At 46.9% G+C, this 19,696-nt stretch overlaps 1 protein-coding gene across 2 annotated transcripts in view; it reads left to right on the top strand.

The window, feature by feature from the left end:
* SRF (serum response factor) overlaps positions 1–19,696 on the top strand; it is a 532,155-nt gene that overhangs the window by 11,464 nt on the left and 500,995 nt on the right. The window lies entirely within an intron of this gene.

Below are 19,696 nucleotides of genomic sequence, written 5' to 3'. Positions count from 1 at the left end.
GCCCTGTCTAACAGAACAATATCGTCGGAGAGCCAGTGGACCTTCGTTGTCCTAAACCTTGGACTCGCCAACACCCAAGACTGCAAAAAGGGATCCATAGCTGCCAGATATAAATTGAAGAAGAAAGGTGCACCCAGGCAACCCTGTCTCACTCCTCTCTAAGCCTTAATCGGGTCAGTGAGGTGTCCCGCCCCGTCCAGTCGCACCCTCAGAGGTGTCTGTGTAGTTCGACTAATATGGATATTAAGCCCTTTGGGGCACCCCAATTCCTCAGTTTGGCCCAGAGGCGTTCTCTAATTATCAGGTCAAAGGCCCTTGAAAAGTCGACCCAGGCTCCATATATTTGCCCTTTTCCCATATCTCTTGTATGCTCATTCAACAGCTTGAGTACCAGCCCATTGAGGGTTGTAGACATCCCGCCTCTGAAGCCTTTTTGAAATTTTGATAATATTTTTTTGCTCCTTGCCCATCCCTCCATTTCCTTCAGCAATATTCTCATAAAGATCTTGCTTTCTATATCAAGGAGGGCAATTGGTCGATAGTTTTCTGGATGTGACCGGTTGCCCCCCTTGTAAAAGAGCATACTTTCTGTCAAGTTTGGCCTGCCCTGCAGCTTCACCTTCATCAAATGACATACTGGCAAAGTAAAGCTTTTGGAATGTAGCCCTTGGCATAAATTCAGGTGGCCATATGGGATTAAGTTCATTTCTTTTCACCAGATTTAGACATTAAGTCTAGGCCATCCGTCTCACCTTTGTTTTTCTAATGTTGCTTTTTATATATATACTCTCTATGCAGTTGTTGCCAAAGCACTTGGTTTTTGTGAAACCAAGCACTTAACAGCTCTCATGAAACTGTCATTGATCTCTCAAACACATTTTACATTTGCTTGAGACACCTGGCATTACCTACGTTTTATATACGCAGTTTTAATTCTTATATTCATTTATGTAATCGTTCTTTTCGTGCTGAAGATTAATACGCAAGTAATTCATGTTCAAATGTAAATACTCAGTGGCTTTTGTGTCCGGGTGGTAGCTTGCAACTTCATTCTCTTCACTTTGCTGTGGTCCTTGCTCTCCCTTCCTCACAACTCCTGCGGCCATTCCTGCAGAGCATAAGCTTTGCCTTAATATTACCATGTAAGAACAGTGATCTCATGGTGTGCGATGGCTTCACCTCATAGAGGGATGCTCTTGCTAGGAGGCAGGAACCAAATCTTTAATGATGGCTTACTTTGGAGCGCCTTTCCTGGCTATGGTCGATCATTCCCAACCAGTTGTGAAGAAGGGAAGGTGATCATTCACATCTCTGCCATCTTGGATTCGCTAGATGGGGCCAGCATAGACCCTTCTGATGGCTGTACCTAACGTTTACTGGTCATTGGCTGCTTCAGTGCACCATCGCATACCCTTTTAAGGATTTCTTGGTCATTTTCGTTTACATAGATAACATCAGTAACATTAACTTGTAGGACCTTTGCTGGTGGTCCCTTCCTTCGCATCCTATTCTCAGACCAGATTTAGATCTGATTTGAGCTTTGAACAAATGACAATATCGCCCATTAACGTACAGGTAGTGAAACATTTTATTACAGCATTGTAGTAAGTATAGTTCAGTAACCAAGATACAACTAATCTTAGTAAAAAGTGAAGGAAGCCAATAAGTACAAAACTTGTATGTGCAATGGTCGGCGAAAAGTGGTGTGGTAGGACACAAAACGTAAAAATAAAGTATCAAATCCCAAAGGGCTCTGGCATTCTGTTATCTTTCCTCATACTTGTGGGATCCCTGCTCGGGGATGGTATGGCACTTTCGACAGCAAAGGATTCAAGAAACGTGCAGAGCACTGCTCCACCAACATCCACCTGTCCTTTCACAGCTTTATTTTCCCTGTCACCCTAAATCTTATTTTATTCCTCATACTTTTGCATGGATTCACTTCCTGTGTGTTTTTAGAGTTCTTAGGCCGAACACGCATTGGATTTTAGCTCCTTCTGCAATGCCTTGTCAGGTTGCGTCCGTGACACACATGTTAGTCAAAGTGAAGAGTTCTCTCAAGGTAAGCAAACCCTTTTCATTTTTTTAATACTCTACCAAGCCCCAATTGTTACTGGCTACGTGATTTTGGGATCTGTCCTAGTTTAGCCACTGGTTCGCCGTATCTGAAGTTCCTCTTTGGGCGGAGGGCTCTTTGGATCCTGGTACCATAGTATTGATCAAGGGTAGCGCTTTGGTTTTAGAAGTCTATTAAAGGGCCAAATCTTGAGGGCCATCTGCTTGGTAGCACAATGTTGCCTGAGGATCTCTAATCTGCACATTTCGGCCCATAGCATTACCGTGGCTGTTACTGGTCCTAGGAAGCTTCTTGTGATGCAGATTTGTATGTTCTGCAAAATGTCGGCCGGTGCTGCTCCACTGCAAAAAAAAAAAAATCTAGGGCCACCTTTCAATCTGTCCTGTCCCCGTCAAGTACATTCAAGAGGCACTCGTTTGAGGAGCAAGACTCTTCTTTGGTCACCTTGGTGGTTACCATAGCGTGGCATCCAGGGTAGAATGTGGGTACACCTTGCCCAGACCCTTAGAAGCAGGGATGGGTGCGTCCATCACGACTGAACTGGATGCTGGCCTCAACTTCGCCACTCCTCTTAACTTATTTACATGGACTCATGGCACATTCAGCACCTCCCAGTGAAGACTGTTTTTTAAATTTATTTTTAGAAGCTTCTGATATTGCAAACAATAAATGGCTATTTAATGAGCTTGATTAAAGATGTGTAGGCCTCTATGCATCCTCCAGTACTGGTGCCCCTGCCTCGCTGCATCAGACTATTCAACCACCATTACTTGGGGCTCTGCCACCGCCTGAACTTTCCACTTACTGCTCCTCTGCAGCTCCTGCTGATCCCTCCAGAGCCTCCTCTGTCAGCTCCTCAATCTCCGCCTCAAATGGACGACTCGGATATGGGTGATGGCATCTTAAAGGCAGGGGGGGGGCGTGCAGTGCCTCTGTCAGCAAGGGCTCCATGAAGGATGCTCTCTGAGGCAAGAAAGATCTGGGATAATCCCCATCCAGCACAGGCAATACAATGCAGACTGAACATCGGGTAACATACTTTTTTCTTGGTAAAAGCGCTGCCAGGCCTCAGTTACCCAGACACAGTAATTGGTTGTTGCAGCCGGCACATTGTGCCACTCATTGGGCTAGAAGTTCATCCAGCAGCACTTTTTGAATAAATAAAATTATTGAAGGATTTGCTCAAAAAGTCTATAAGAACTTGGTATTTGATTTACAACATGCTAATGTCGACACTGTCCTGGCCAGACATAACCACAAGCTATGGGGTGTGTGGGAGATCGAATCAGGAGATGGACAGGGTGGCATTTTCGAGAAATATTTTTATATTGGAACGCACAAGGCTAAGCTATCCCCAAGACTAAGTTTGTCTGCTGTACTCTATGAAGAAAAGCGATTTAAAAGGGAGAGCTCAGATCCAGTGCTAACCTTAATTCTGTCCCCATCACTAAACAAAAAGGCACAATATAAATTCAACGTAACTCCAGCTAGAGCGCCTGCATGACAAAATGAATGGTGACTGTTTGCTGACCCCCCTCCCCCATCTTGGTGACTTTTGGTCAATGGAATGGCCGCCTTGCCCAGATAGTGAGTAGCATGAATGTCTTTTGCCTTCTGTCCCCTTTTGGAATCCATGGGTCATATGCTCACTCAATGTTTTCTTCTGGTGTCCCCCCAGCAAGGAAAGTCCTGCCACTCTCTGCAGTTTGGTACTTCTTAGTCAGTACACCGCCTTGGGGTTTTGCTCCTCTTAACACATCTTGGGGTATCGGTGCTCTGACCCCTCCCTGAAGCTGTCTCTTTTCCCACCCTACTTCGAGGGTCTGTTTTCTCACCCCACTTTGTCTCTCCCCCCCCCCATTGTAGTCTTGGTTTATTTACCACACCTTGGTTATTTTGTTTTTTACATCCACTCCTTCCTGGAGTCTTGCTTCTCTCACTCCACCTTGGGATCGCAATCCCCCGCCTGTGGACATTTCTTGGCTCTGTAAGGAAGGCATGGTATCAACAGTAAGACAGACACAAGTGACCACAATTCAAGGGCGTTTATTGAACTAAAACAAGGGTTTGATAAGTGCCTTTCTAATCCTAAATCTACAGATGGGAGCATTCTCCGACCATCAAATAATAATAACACAGTTCTATTGATGTCTTGTCAAAATAAAAGGGCCTATACTAAACAGAACTATTACCAATCCTTAACTCTAAATCCAAATAGTGTGAGGTAGTGTTTATATTATGTCAGGGTGTTCAGGCTGTTGGGCCTCCCGTCCCCACGTCTTCAGCATGGGTGAAGGTGGTTCACTCGCGCTTAGCACAATCTCTGGCTTCTTCAGCACGAGAATACAGTTCAATCATTGGCATCTTGGCCTTCTGTGCCCAAGTGTCTTTGCCTATCAAAGTCTCTTCATGCAGAGCGCCTGATATGACAAAACAAACAAGGTGCTTTTCCTCTTACAAGTCCTCAATTCTGTTTTATTCACTATTCACCCCGGATACCCCCCCCCCCCCAACCGGGCTCAGACGGCTATAATACGATAGTCACTTTGGATCCCCCTCTTCCGGGATCAGATCCTTTTTCACAATGTTAATAGAATATTCTTTCTCGGGTGACTCGCGGCTCACCCCGGATCCCTGTCAGCCGGGCTCAGATCCCCTTCTTATAACAATTTGGTCTGCCTCAGCTGGGTTATGACCAATTTCAGTTAGTATCAGGTATCGAAGACTTTCGAATGTGCACAGGGTTTGGCTTGACCCGTTGCAGACCACTTATTTCACAATTCCTTTTTACAATTGTCACTTTTCAGTTGAATACCAAACGGAGACCTTCGAATGAATACCCACGTGGTGCCGGACGCTATCTGTCTTGCGTTCAAAAGTTCAGTCACTCATCTGCTGTAATTATATTTGCGTCGCTTGTCAAATATGCTTCACACACTGTTCTCTTCCGTTTACTCTATACAATGTTGCCGCTTACAACCTTGGCTTCAACACAGGCCGGTCTTGTATCAGTCTCCCCAACTCACTGGCTCTGCTGACTTCACAGGCGCTACTTTGTTGTTACCCAAGGACAGTACCACAGCGGCAAAGGATCCTCCCCGCCTTGGCTATAGACGCGGGAGAGCCATGGGTACCTCCGACACAGTGCAGGTTTTTTTCAGCTTTGATTCCAGGTCTTTCATTTCTTATTCTTTAAGGCCCATAAAAGTAACAGTCTTTCACTGAAGAGGTCAAGGGCACTTCCTGCCTTGTAACCCTCTTTGGTCTTGCCGTCTTTCCCCTTGTATTAAACTGCCATCTTGGAACTGTTGCTTCCTTGTGTGCTTTGCCTTGCTTGTTCAACGCCTTGTCTCTCCTCCTTTGCAGCCCCCCATCTTTATACACCTGGGTCATGTTAAAAAGTTGCAGGTGTGCTTTTGTGCTCCACCTTTTATCCGTGTGGGGAAGTGTGATGGACATCAGGTGTGTTTTAATGATCAGTAATTGCCAGACCCTGCCTGACCGTTGTATTGGGACAATTCAGGTACACAGCTCGGGTGTTTTCTCACAGTGAGCTGTCGGTGAGAAAGTGTTTGTGTCAGAAAGGGGGGAGTGGTGGGATTAAGTTCCTAATTATCCTACTTGGTAGGATGGGTAAAAAGTGTTACAGGGAAGGAGATACTGCGTCTCGCCATCCGGTGTCCCCCTTCCACTCCCTGAAGACCCCCTCATCCAGGTGATCCTCCCGCACTGGTCCACCCCCAGGAACTGGAACCAAGAGATGCCGTGTCCTGGCCACCTGGATGACCGATCCCTGGGGATTAGCCGGTGAGACACCTTCAATTTTCTCACAGCTCCCCCTGTCTTTGTGTTGTGCTTTGCTTACCTCACCCTCCTCCCGGTTCCCTAGAGCCACTGATTACCTTTTGGTTTCCTGGCAGAGCGCCTCGGGAGACATAGTGAGCTGGACTGCCCCAGTGCTGCTGCTTAGGTATCTCGACAGTCCACTGCTACCTGCATCTTCTGCCCTCCTACCGCAGGCTTCCAACAGGACTTCGACCTGTCACTTTGAAATTAAGGCCCTTTGGGTAGCGTGTCATGCAGTGGATGGGAAGCAGAGTAACTCTTACACCAAATAACGGAACCAATTCAGGAAGATGGCAACGTTTTCTTTTTTATTAACAATGATCTAAAACGGGGAGTTACACGGGATATCAACAGACGTCACACAAGCTCTCTCGGCGCATCATACAAAAAAATCAGTTTTATAGTAAAAAGTGTGTCATACGTGGCAAATAAGAGAAACCTACAGGGGTTGTGATACACTCAAGGGGAACATTGAAGTATAATATTTTGCAAGTATCGTTGCCTCTGGATATATAAGGGAGTGTGGGCACGCATTATCGTTATTCTGGAACTCCTCGCCCGCTTCTATTTCCATCCTTGTCTCACGTGACAGGAGACCACAATTTGGTCTATTTTTCAGCATTTAATTATCTTAAATTATTTAACTTGACAACCATGGTGTTCTTTCTTTGAACTGTAACAAGGGATGATTCAGCATCTCGCGTTCACTGCTTTCAAGAATAGATAACCAGTCTTGGCTGCTTCAGCCTTGACACCAGGCCAGACAGCCCTTCCAGCTTATCCATGATCTCGGCTAATTCTTTGATGCGACACAGCTCTCGACTCTTCATGGCTTTAAGTTCACCAAAGCTGTGACACCGATGTCCAGTTTCTATACAATGGCAGCTTCGCCTGCAGTCTATTCACTACTTATAACCAGCTTCTAAGATTACTTGATCTACTTGCATTACAACATCTGTACAGTTATTAGACTACTTGCATTTTCTGCAGTGCTCTTCACGCGTGCAATCTTCTTTTCGCATATGAAAGTTTACTCTATTCTTTTTCGTCATCAGTTTCTATAAGGGGCAAAAATCTTCTTCACCGAGTCTTCTCTGTGCATCACACTCGCTTCTTGTGACGTCTGAAGATCCTTTTTCTTGTTTTGTTTTTTCATATTCCTTCTAGGATTTCCTCCATGAGATTATCATCTCTTCGGGATTAAATCTGACAGGGTTTTCCTAGTGGATACCTTCTTGTGAATATTTTCTGCAGAATGGTCGCAACTGCTGGTGTCAAGCTTGGCACAATCTCAGGCTTCCAACATACAGGTGGGAGGGGGCGGGACTTCCTGCAAAGGCATTTGGCTGCTCCTCTACACTCCCCCCTCGGGTTGAGCCATCGACCACATAGTCAGTCTCCACATTTTGGTATCTTCTCTTGAAGTGCTTCTTCGGAGTCCAGATCTGCATCATTCCCTTCAGGGACCCTGCTGATTTGACATGTTCATCCACACTTCAGGTCATGTAGCTGCACTGTCCATTTAGATTGCAATAGACCCATTGTCCTACGTACTTCATGTGATTTTGTTTTTTTGGGTGCAGGAACCTCGTACCTTCAGGTGCTATGATGCTGGGCTCTATGTATTTTCGGACATCTTCATCCGTCAATTCTTTGTGGCCAAATCATGATCTTCATCCCTACCGCTAATGCAGTCTTCTTGCATTGTGTAATTATTTACTCCTACGTCCCGTCCCCTTTCCTCCATACTTATGGGACATCTCTCTGTCCTGTGGGACGGGACCGGAGCACTTTGTAAAAAGCATCCACATTTTTTTTCCAAAAATGTGTCCTTCCTCTCTTTCTTGCGCGGGGCCCGGCACGCGGCTGTAACCCCGCCCACCTTGGCTCCGGCCCACGCATCGCCCATCAGTTCTTTTCTCCGCTCGTTCGGGACTGGACGCACTTGCATCCGCCGAAGATTTTCTTCCCTTTTTCCTCTCTGGCTCTCGCTAGCGATTGTGTACTAGTCTGTCTATGTCATTCAAACTAGACTTTCCAGATTGTTCATCGTGTCACCGTCGTTTTGCGAGGACGGATCTCCATCATGACTGGGTACTGGACATGATGTGCTTCTTGGATGTTCCGGTGCCTGAGGCACCCGCTCCGCAGGAGGGCGTGCTTTCTGGGGCTTTCACCCTGTCTCCTCTGGAGCGCACAGGCCTGTTCTTACAGAAGGACGTTCTGGCCGAGGTCCGCAGGGTCTGGGAAAAGCCACACTCTGGACTTTTTGTCAATAAGAAAATTGACGCGCTATACAGGCTGCATTCTTCGGAAGAGGAGGCCCTGTCATCTTGTCCGCCCCCCTTCCTCCACGGTGGTGGCTGCGGCCACTTTACAATCCAGGCCTGCAGCATCCTCTTCTACGATGGCTAAGCAGGTTCTGGGAAAGGAGGACAAGCTCCTTGACTCCCTTGGGAGGAAGATTTTTCGCCAACCCGGCCTTGCAACTTCGGCAGGCCAATGCCGAACTGGTGTTAGCGGGGGCAAATATGCGCATGTAGAAAGGTCTGTCGGAGTCTGAGGAGTTCATCCCGGTCGAGAGGCTGGAAGACTTTAAAGCGGCATTGTCCGACGCCAGGGTCTTGGCCCAGGATCTCCTGGAGGCTGTGGCTCACCATGTAGATACCTCGGCTCGGGGTTGATACCTCAAGACAGGCGTGGCTGAATGCCACCAAGTTTTCAAAGGAAGTGCAGGACAAGGTGCTGGACCTTCCGTTTGATGGTAAGGAGCTCTTTCATTCTACAACAGATGTAGAGCTGACCAAGACAAAGGATAGCACACAGACAGCTAAGTCGTTGCCAGTCCTGGTAAAGACCCCCTTTAACACCCAGAGACCGCTTTCGCAGAGTCGGCCCTCCTCTGGTTTTAGAGGCTTCCTTGACCGAAAATCTCGTAGGGTGGATACCCCTTCGGGGAATAACCGCCGGAGGAAACAATGGACTCAGTTTTTCTCCCGATCCTCAGCCTCTGCCTCAGGTTCAGGTGGCAGCGCCACTGAAAAACATGCAAAATGAGGGTTTTCCACGCTCGCACGAGACCCCGGTGGGAGGACGCATTGCGTCTCATTGGGAGGCGTGGCAGACCATCACTGTGGACAGATGGGTCTTGTCAGTCGCTTGGGCGGGCTTCCGCTTACCTTCACCCCCTACCCCACCCTTCAACCCTCCTTTCCAGCTGCCGAGTTCGCCCTCCCTGAAAGCCGAGGTTCAGAGACTACTGGACCTCAGAGCTGTGGAACCCGTTCCTCTCGGGGAGCGAGGGGAGGGCTTCTATTCCCGGCTGTTTACGGTGCCCAAACCCAACCAGGCTGGCCTGCGCACCATCCTAGACCTTTCCCAGTTCAATCTTTCCCTAGCCCAAGAGAAATTCAAGATGATCACGCCCCGCCAGATACGGTCTTGCAGATGAGCGATTGGCTGAGCGTGATGGATCTACAGGATGCATACATGCATATCCTGATATGGAATCCACACAGGAGATATCTCTGTTTCTCTTTGGGAGAGGAGCACTTCCAGTTTAGAGTGCTTCATTTTGGCCTCAGCTCTGCGCCGTGTGTCTTCACGAAGATGTTGGTGATTGCGGCCTATCTTCGTCTGCATGGTATCCATGTGTATCCGTATTGGGACGACTGGCTCTTACGCAATCCTTGCCCGTTGAAAGCTGCGTGCAATCTTCAGTCTCTCCTTCAGCTCCTGTCCCATCTTGGGCTGTCGGTGAACTGGCAGAAATCTTCCATGACTGTCTCACAGGACTTGGTTTTTGCTGGAACACGATCGACTGCAGGGTGTACCTTACCGGGGACAGAATGGCGGATCTGTTGGCCACGTGTCAGATGTTTGCGCAGTTGGGGAGCATGTCGGCCTGGTGGTTCCAGAGGCTTCTGGCCTCATGGCCTCATGCGTGTTGGCTCTTCCTCTTGCTCGTGTCAAGATGAGGCAGATTCAGACGGCTCTTCGGAGGTCTTGGCATCAGGCTGTGGATCCGGATTCCAAGTTGATAACGATTCCGGCTTCCATGAGAGTGGACCTGGAGTGGTGGTCATCTCCCAGCAACCTGTTGGTGGGTGCAGGGTTTCAGGACCCAGCCCCTACGGTGACGATCGCGACGGACTCCTCCCTTCTGGTGTGGCGTGCAACGTTGGATCATCTTCAGGTCTCGGATCTCTGGTCGCCTCAGGACAAGCTCCTCCACAGAAATCATCTAGAGCTTCTGGCGATCTTCCTAGCACTCAGGGCGTTCAGACCAATCGTTGCCAACAAAGTGGTCCGCATACGCACGGACAATCTGGTGTCGATGTATTACATCAACAAACAAGGGGGAACCAAGTCTCCCCCTCTCGTGGACCTGTCCATCCAGATTTGGGAGTAGGCTGTACTTCATGGTGTCTGGCTGCTTGCAGTGCACATCCTGGGCCAGCTGAATGTCGCAGCAGATGCCCTCAGCCGGTGGACAGTGGTCATCTACGAGTGGGAGTTGAAGGCGGAGGTCCTCTCATGGATTTTCCTGCGTTGGGGCACACCGGAAGTGGACCTCTTCGATACTGCGGTAAACAAGAAGCTTCCTCATTATGCCTCCAGAGGAGGGCTGGGAGCCTCCTCTCTGGGGGATGCTCTCGAGTTTCCATGGCACATGAGAGCTTACCCCTTTCCGCCTCTGCCTCTAGTTCACCGAGCAATTTGCAAGTTGAAGAACTCGGTGAACTGTTCCCTTCTGCTCATAGCTCCGTGGTGGCCGGCCAGGTTTTGGTTCTCAGAACTTCAACACCTGTCGGTGTACCCGCCGATCAGGTTACCAGTGACCCCCGATCTTCTTCACCAGGGGGAACAGCAGCTGTGGCACCCCTCCCCACAATCGCTCAGCTTGGCGGCATGGTGCATGAGTTCAAGTCTTTAGAAAATCTTAACTTTTCTGCGTATAATATGCGTATTATCCAGGCAGCCAGGAAACCTTCGACTAGGTCCCAGTACAGGAGCAAATGGCTCACGTTCTGTCATTGGTGTTTAAGCAAGCAGTTGGACCCAAGGGGGGCTACGATTGACACAGTGCTGTCCTTTGTATCCTTCTTAGCAGAGTCGGGTGTCCATGTTCTGTCATGCAGAACTTGCTTTTCAGCGGTTTCCGCTTACCTTTCTACGGACCAATGCTCTTACTCTGTGTAACCCAGTGGTTAAGAGGCGTTTTGCAGGCTTGACACGCCTCTATCCTCCAATTCGTAGTCCGCACCCGTCGTGGGACCTAAATGTAGTCCTGACGGCGTTGCCTTTCGAACCAGTGGCCACGGTGGACCTCAAGTACCTATCCTGGAAAGTGTCCTTTTTGGTCGCCAGCAAGGCTGGTGAGTCAGTTCCAGGCCTTGTCGGTGGATCACCCCTTTTTGGTCTTTCAAAAGGATAAAGTAGTCCTTCAGACAAATCCTGCTTTCCTGCTGAAGGTGGTATCTGAGTTTCACCTGAATCAGTCGATCCCCTGTCGGTCTTTTTTCCGAACCCTACTTCAGAGGCAGAAAGGGTTCTGCATTGTCTCGATGTTAGAAGGGCTTTTAAGTTCTGGACAGAACATCCGAGCTTAGGAGTTCTTCTCAACTGTTTGTGACCTTTGGTAACCCTCAGGGTAAACGGGCATCTAAGGCAACAATTTCCCGGTGGATCGCCGCCTGCATTAGGGAGTCTTTCACCGTCCAAGGGCTGAAGCCTCCTAAGGGCATTCATGCACACCTTGTGCGGGCCAAGGCAGCCGCGGTTGCTTTTCAGAAATATGTCCCCTGGGAGTCCATCGCTAGGGCAGCTACTTGGGCCTCCCCGTCTGCTTTTTGTAAGCATTATTGTCTTGACATGAGCTCAAGAGCGGATGCTCAGTTTGGTCAGGCTGTGCTGAAGAATCTTTTTCAGTAAGGGGTATTTCCATCCACCTGTAGTTACTGTAAGGAGTGCTTGGGAATCTCCCATAGGTATGGAGGAAAGGGGACGGGACGTAGGAGTATAACCAGGTTACTCACCGTAGTGACCACTTTAGGCCTGGTCCATAGTCCCCTTTCCTTCATACGCACGCCCACAGTCCCCTCTAATAGGGTTCCTTTGTTATTGCTAATAGGTCTCTGACCTGGCGATAGAAAAGGACTGATGGGCGATGCGTGGGGCAGAGCCAAGGTGGGCGGCGTTATGGGCGCGTGCCGGGCCCCGCGCAAGAAATAGAGGAAGGACACATTTTTTGAAAACATTTTTTTGATGCTTTTTACAAAGTGCTCCGGTGCCGTCCCACAGGACGGAGAGATGTCCCAAAGGTATGGAGGAAAGGGGACTATGGACTAGGAGTAAGGTGGTCACTACGGTGAGTAACCTGGTTAATCCTGATCATACAGAATCCAACCATCACAAATACTGCTCCAAGAAACTTGAAGATGTTCACCATCCACTGTGGAATCCATGAGAATATGGGCGCAAACTGTCATCTGCAATGTCCTCTCTCTTCCATCTTGGTGTGGAGATCCGTCAACCACCTTATGACCTCTATCAAGGTCCCATTCTCGTCATTGTGAGAAGATATGAGAAGGTGTGAATGTGCAACATGATGGCCCGATTTTGGCGCAAACTCCTCATTCCATCGTAGTGATCATGTGCATGCATGGTCATCAATCTAACTCTTCCTTGATAACATTGAATCCCTTTATGGTGGTGTCGATTGTCTGCATCTGGTAATCTGAAACCATTTGGCATAATCCATCGTCTGGATCCCAGGCATGAAGATAGTTGTGAAGATTGAAGCAGTCTTACTGAACAACCTGTGTTCATACGGAATGGCCTCATATGCGTCTAGATCTGGCTGAGAAGTAATTCTTCCTTTTGGTTCGATTGAGAAATGTAAGTGATCTTCTTCTCAAATGGGCATCCACCTTTGGAACTTGTCCAATATTCAAGTCACTCGGAGGAATCGCTAATGCTGGAACATGTATGAGCAACAAGGAACACGTTCCTCCCCAATCCTTGGGCAGCTTCATGTAGGCCCTAGGCCCAGAAGCCCAAAATCGATCCATCAGGACTGCTGTACCTGCTCCAATTCTGGTAATGTCAACTGGATTTTTGAAGCCTATGTCATCTCCCACACGCTTCCTTTTTTCTCTTCGGAAACAACACATCGCCTTCGTCAATGGAACCACAATTGTTGAACTTGATTCATCTTTTACCCATGTCAGCAGTTTGGCATACTTGGCCCATGACTTCAAACACCCATCGTTTACTCGGTGGACCTCTTGCACATATTCTGGCTTCAGTAGATGAGCTGCACAGGACTTCAGTCCTCCTTCCCATCCCTTCTTGGATTTCACTTGTCCATAGACTAAGACTTGAGTTTGTTCCTGGCATCCAGACGATCCTGCTGTTTGTTATATCCGGGCATTCCATCCTCTTGTCTTTCATAACGACCTCTTCCTGTCCACTTGTAGGATACACGAGCATCTTGCTCTCCTATCCAGGTTGTTTTTCCACCTATGATGTCTTGATATGATCATGCTGGAATGGAAATTACCATTTTGATCTCCATCGATAAGTGGCCCAACTTCCCTGAAATTGCTGCTGCAAGGTAAACGAGGCATCTGGCATTGTGTTCTGGGACGACTTTTGAAATGAATGTTCGCACTGTATTCATGGCATAGGGTATGAGAGCACAGACCTAATAACTCTCCCTCGATGTTCTCTCCCCCACCTTTCTCATGTGCTGATACCACATGTTATTACCCAAGTGTGCTCCATTGTCTAGATATGTATTTATCCCCTCACTATCTTCCTCTGCATTTCTCCTATATCTCCCATACGCAAGGTTTGTATGCTGCCCACAAAGTGATCCAAAAGCAGTTTTCATAGTGACAAGAACCAAAGGGACCTTTGCTTTATCAGGACCAATATGGAGAGAGTGAAACGGGAGAAACGGGAAGACAAAAAGAGTAATCATACAGGATATACTACGTATAAGACCATCAACATCCATCTCTCACATCATCCTGTTGCTGGCTGCACGCGTTCATTTGCAAGAATCGTGCCTACTTCTGTTTTCTCATTTTTAATACACTTTACCAAATTATTTTACTCCTGTAGTTGCGTCATTTGCTCTCTTCCAATTTCTGATCAAGAACTGACGTTTATGCATAACTTTTGTCCCATTCTCGTCATTGTAATTCTAAAGTTAATTTTTCAAGATTCTTAAGACTCTCAGTAAGGGTTTGCACTCCTGCTATAATATTTATGAAGAGTGTCCGTCCGAGTCTTAGTCCAAATGCTAAATCTGCAACAGCAGCTGGTCGCCTTAGTCTGCACACGCTGAAATTCTTGTCTTGCATCTGGATTGGCAACGGTGGGAGGGCGGGTCTCGCCTTTATGTACTTTCAAATTACTTGAGTGAAGCCAAGCTTGCCTGCCTTGGACTGTCACTGCTGATGGGGGTATATTTTCATTGCAAACGGATCCATGAAACGGATCATGCCACTTTCTGGTGACATTCTTTATTAGGGTAGAATCTCCAACAAGCAAATTGGGTGCTGATAAACGTTCAAGGGATCCAGTTGCTGAATTGGCTTCATCTGTGTTCTGAGACTGACCCTGCCCTGACGCTTGAGTTGATCTGAAATGAGAGAAATGCTAGAGGTCATACATGTCAAATATTCTTTTAATTATTCCCCTTATGTTTTGGCTATGCTCTGGGCATCACTTCTACTTCTAGACAGAGGTGTAAGGCATTCTCATCTGCCTCCCTGTCACTCGTTTGTGGGGGGTGAGTTGATGGTCTGAGCCAGACTGATTGTGAAGGGGATATTAAGCTAAGGGTAGGCAATATAGCCATCCCTTCTTCAATGTTAATTTAATCTTGGCAATCCTTTCTTTCAGGAGGCCGTTGAGTCCCTCATATCTCACACATCCCGTTTGCTTGCTGGTGACGAGCAGAAGAAAACATGTGCTTAATGTTAAACAGGAGCCTTATCTGTTCAAATGCCTAATTCACAAAATGTGGCCCACTATCGGATCCCAGCACTTCATACACACCCCATCTTGGAAAGACTTCATGCGCTAAAAACGTTGCTGTGCAAGTGGCATCAGGGTGTGTACATGGACCTGCCTCGATCCACCTAGACAAGGGACACACCACCATTATCGGATACTTGCATCCATTACATACTTGCAGCATATCGACAGTCAATATGTAAATACTGAAACTGACCATTTTGTCAAGGTATTACCCCTCTAATTGTTCTCAGTGTATCCCCAGCAGTAAACCTTTGACTCGCAATGCAATTCACTATAAATAGTGCAACGTGCTCCAATAAATTCGGAATAAACCAGTCTTCTGCAATTGTTGCAGCAAGACTATCCCTTGTTATATGCGCTGGGTAATGCAGCTGCTCAACTTTTAATAATGCTACTGGCATCACCGGCTTTCCATTGGTATCTTGGTGCCATAATGCTTCTGTGGGGGATAAAGAACACCCCCTGCGTTTCCATGATTCCTGCTCTTCCTGTGGTGCACTTCCTTGAATGTCCATTAATTGGGTCATCAGCAATTTATTAAACCCTTTTTGTATCAACATAGTTGTGACAACTTTCTCTTTAATGCTCAGTGTATCGAAACTTGAAATATCTGGAGAATATGCAACCCTGTTGGCTTCTACGTCTGCACCTTTGTTTCCGCAAGAAACAAAATCTTTTCGCTTAGTATGAGCTGCGCTTTTAACAACTTCTATGGCCACTGGGAGTTGTAGTGCCTTAACAAGCCTGTCCAATAAGGATGCGTACTGCACTGCAGTGACATCTGCTCAGAGGTAGCACCTCCTTTTCCAATATGCTAGCCTGCGTGTACGGTTGATTTCACATGGGCAGAGTCACTGTCACTTCCTGCCCTACCAATTTTGCTGCCTGCGCTGAAAAGTGAGATGGCAGCCTGGCACTTGCTACAACTTCAAATTCCCCCTTTCAATCTGTGCCTCACTACAGCTGCTCCAGAATGCCTTTCCCCACTAGTCTGATCAATTTTTGAAGAATCGTCAATGAAGAGAATTTCCCCTCCTGACAAAGCATTTTCTTTCACACGGGTTATATCATCATAGATTTCAACATAATTAGTACAGTTATACACCTAATCGCCTTCTACTATTGGTTTAGCTATAAACGTGGCATGGTTCGCTATTTTACGTCTGACAATTTTTTAATCGCTGGGTTCGAAATTATCACTTAACAGGCGGATGCTCTTTGGGATGTCAAGGTACCTTTAGGCTTCTCTAAAATGGCAAACGGAGCATGCTCCATGATGAGTCATAGAGCAGCTCATAACAATACTTGTGGCCTTCTCAATTGCAAACGCTGCGGCTGCCAATGACTGTTCTCAAGGAAAGTGTACTTTCATAACTGGGTCTAAAATCCCACTATAATACGCTAGAGGTTTGTAGTCCTTTGTGAAAGTACTGCTGTTATAACTGTCCCATTTGTGTGTGGAAACAGATACAATTCCTCAGCATAAGTGGGAATTTCCAAAACGGGGTCTGTACAAATTGGCTTTCATGAACTCCTCTTCCTCCATTTCTTTACTTCATTCTATTTTTACCTTATTCACTTGTGCTTTCTTTAAAGCTTGCAAAAGGGGTCTCTCGTATATGAATTGTAATCAAACACCCAGGCTGTAACATACTTGCAGGCATACCCACAGGTGAGAGGGCAGGAGCCCATCTCCCTCGTGTGCCCAGCTGACCCCTCCTGCAGCACGAGAAACTGTAGCCACGACGACTGCAGCAACAAAGATCCACTTGGATCCACCCCATCTACAGCCCCAGCAGCCTGTGCCTACTATCTACCCATGCAGATCTGCATATTTCTTCATGCCTAAATCGCCCGAGGCACGCAATCCGCAATCCCACACCGCGCTGCTGCTTGCCTGACTATCCAAAATGGCCGGCGCAATGCGGCATGAGAGCGAGGCTCTCGGTTGCTAGGCAACCCAACAATACATCTGCGATCCCGCCCCACCAGCAGGCGGAAGCCTGCGGCGGTACAAGGCCGGGATAAAGGCCATCGCCCCCTGTTTGCCCCTGTTCGCCCTTGTGAGCCTACTAGAGACCCTCCGATCAACAATATCACATCATCAGGCCAAACCACAGAGGACTCGAAACACAACGGTAAGGGTCACCTCTGAACCTGAACTGACCCTAAAGAACTAAATAACTTTGCCCTACTGCTACACTAGCGTCTGCTCCCTAGCGACATACCACAAACACTATGCAACTCCTCACGATGCTACCACTCGTTTTACTAATGTTTAACTGATACGTATATCGACCTCAATTCACCCCTGACAAGCTCCAGAGCTGACCTGGCTGCCCGTGATGCTTGGCATGCCCCCTCTGCCGAGGATGTGCTATTATCACACCTTCGCATGTCACCCTTCGCATCTGCATGCTTGCCTCCTGGGACTTCGGCAGGCACCATGCACTCTCCCACTGCGGGAACTAACTCTACAGTCGCCGAGAGGATGTAGCCACCCTCTTAGGACCACCCTCCTCCTTTTTCCATCATCTACATGATCCTCAGGCTAGGCCGCCGCCTTGCAAACCACCAATATTCCTGTAACGTAACCATGATTCTTGTGATATATCTAAAAAGTGCTACCATAATGTAACTAAGTAAGCTGGCCTCTGATGTAACTAAGAAAGTATGCCTGCCGTGCAACTATAAACGTATTCTTGTAATGTAACAAACTAAATATTATCATAATGTAAAAGAAAAGTATTCCTGTGATTTAACCAAGAAAGTACCCTATGTAACTAACAGAATATTCTTGTCCTGTAACTAAGAAAGGATCCACTCATGCAATGTAACTAAAACAGTATTGTTGTCATGTATCCCTGCTACCTCTTCCTGTAACTAAGATCCCTACAAGTAAGAGCGCCATAATGCCAGAGGGCTGCATGTGCGCTATGCAAATGTAAAAAAATCAAATAAATAAAATAGTTGCATAGACCCATAAACTGCTGCATTTGTCTCACTGTATCTGGCTTTGCGGTTTTGATAATCACCTCAGCTCTTTGTCACCTTTTTTCCTTCATCTGAAATCAACTGCCCTATGTATAACACCTCTTCTTGTAATACAAAAACAAAGTGAACAGCTACCCCTTCCTCAAATCTCCAGCTCTAGTTAGAACTCTACTTGCAGTGCAAATAGTAGTGCGTGTGTTTTTCCATTTGTAAGTGCTGCATGAACTTGTGTATTTTAATTGTCTGAGCCGACATCTTGATCATTGTGTTGCATTCATTAGTAGTGTATTTTATATTTTGACTCGCTCTGTTGCTGCTGCCTTACTTTGCTTGTCTCACGAATTCTATCCTTTTGAAATTAGTTGCACACGATTTAAAGCAGAAAACCTGTTCTGCACGTGTCGTGGAAATTCTGGGAACTTCATTAGTAGGGAGCCTGCCAGAAGAAGTTGCAGTGTCTAACGTAGGAACCCATTGAATATCGGGCAACGACCCGTGGGCCTGAAACAGAAACTAAATGTTACATTTCAGAGGAGTACTTCAACCCGTGACATCACCATTGGACAGACAAAAATTGCAGTGAATACAAAATATCGTGGCAAAAATGCAGTTATCGATAAAATATATGGGGCGATTACCTTGGAACATTTTTGAACATTGTAAAAAAAAAAAATCAGCGACACATCAGAAACCGGCTTTGTCAGAGGGGTCGGCACTGCCACCAACATCTTTATCATTAATATTTTAAAAAGCTGCACTCAGAGTAAAAAGACAAAGTATTTTATTGCTTTTTATCGAGCTGGTTCAAGCTTATGACAAATTCGATCGCCAAAAATTGTGGAACAAGCTGAAACTGGCAAATTGCCTGACTACCATCTTCGAACCCATAAAAGCCATGCATCACAACACATCATTGCGGGTGCGATTGAATATAAGCGGATTGCTATTAGATCAAGTCATCACTGCCATAGGTGTTGAACAAGGTTGTCCTATGGCATCCTGCCATATTACATTTTTTCATGGTAGAGCTGAAGTTCCCTGACGACCATGTGAGAACCTCTGCCCCCACCCCGACCCTCTGCGATTGGTGGAGACCCTTTACCTCGCTTATTGTATGCTGAGCATATTGTACTCCTAGATCAGACTCCGGTAGGGTTGCAACGGCAACTAAACTTGCAAAATTTCATTAACACCAATAATATCGAGATAAACAAATCCAAAACTAAAATCCTAACCTTTGGAAACTCGAATAAAGGAAAGAATGCACATACTTGGAGACTTGAAGGTGAGCAAATTGAACAAGTCTCCACCTTCAAGTACCTTGGAGTCTGGCTAAGTGATACAGCATCCGAAGCTCACATGATCAGTCGCTTAAGAGCCACAACTAAAGCCTTGGCGAGCCAAGCGCCCGCTGTAAATCAGACCTATGGAGAGTTTTCTCTCCTACCGGTTATTTCTTTTTACCGCGCCAAAGTTATACCTATACTTTCGTATGGCTCTGAAGCAATCCTGCATATACCAGACAAAATGTGGCCCTTACTAGAGGGACTATTTTGGAAAAAAGTTTTAAATCTCACGCAAACGGTTCCAATTTCAACCATACGGCGTGAGTTGGGTCTTTCCTCACTTGTATCGATTGTTACATTGCAACGCCTCTCCTTGTTCAATAAATGCCTCCTGCCCAATCACCCTGAGATTCTTGAAATGTGGCGTAAAGTGCTAATG

Source organism: Ambystoma mexicanum, chromosome 4q (genome assembly GCF_040938575.1).
Source record: "Ambystoma mexicanum isolate Mex_15411 chromosome 4q, UKY_AmexF1_1, whole genome shotgun sequence".
Taxonomy (NCBI): domain Eukaryota; kingdom Metazoa; phylum Chordata; class Amphibia; order Caudata; family Ambystomatidae; genus Ambystoma; species Ambystoma mexicanum.
Note: the sequence above shows the minus strand (reverse complement) of the source record. Positions and strands in the feature narration are given on the sequence as shown.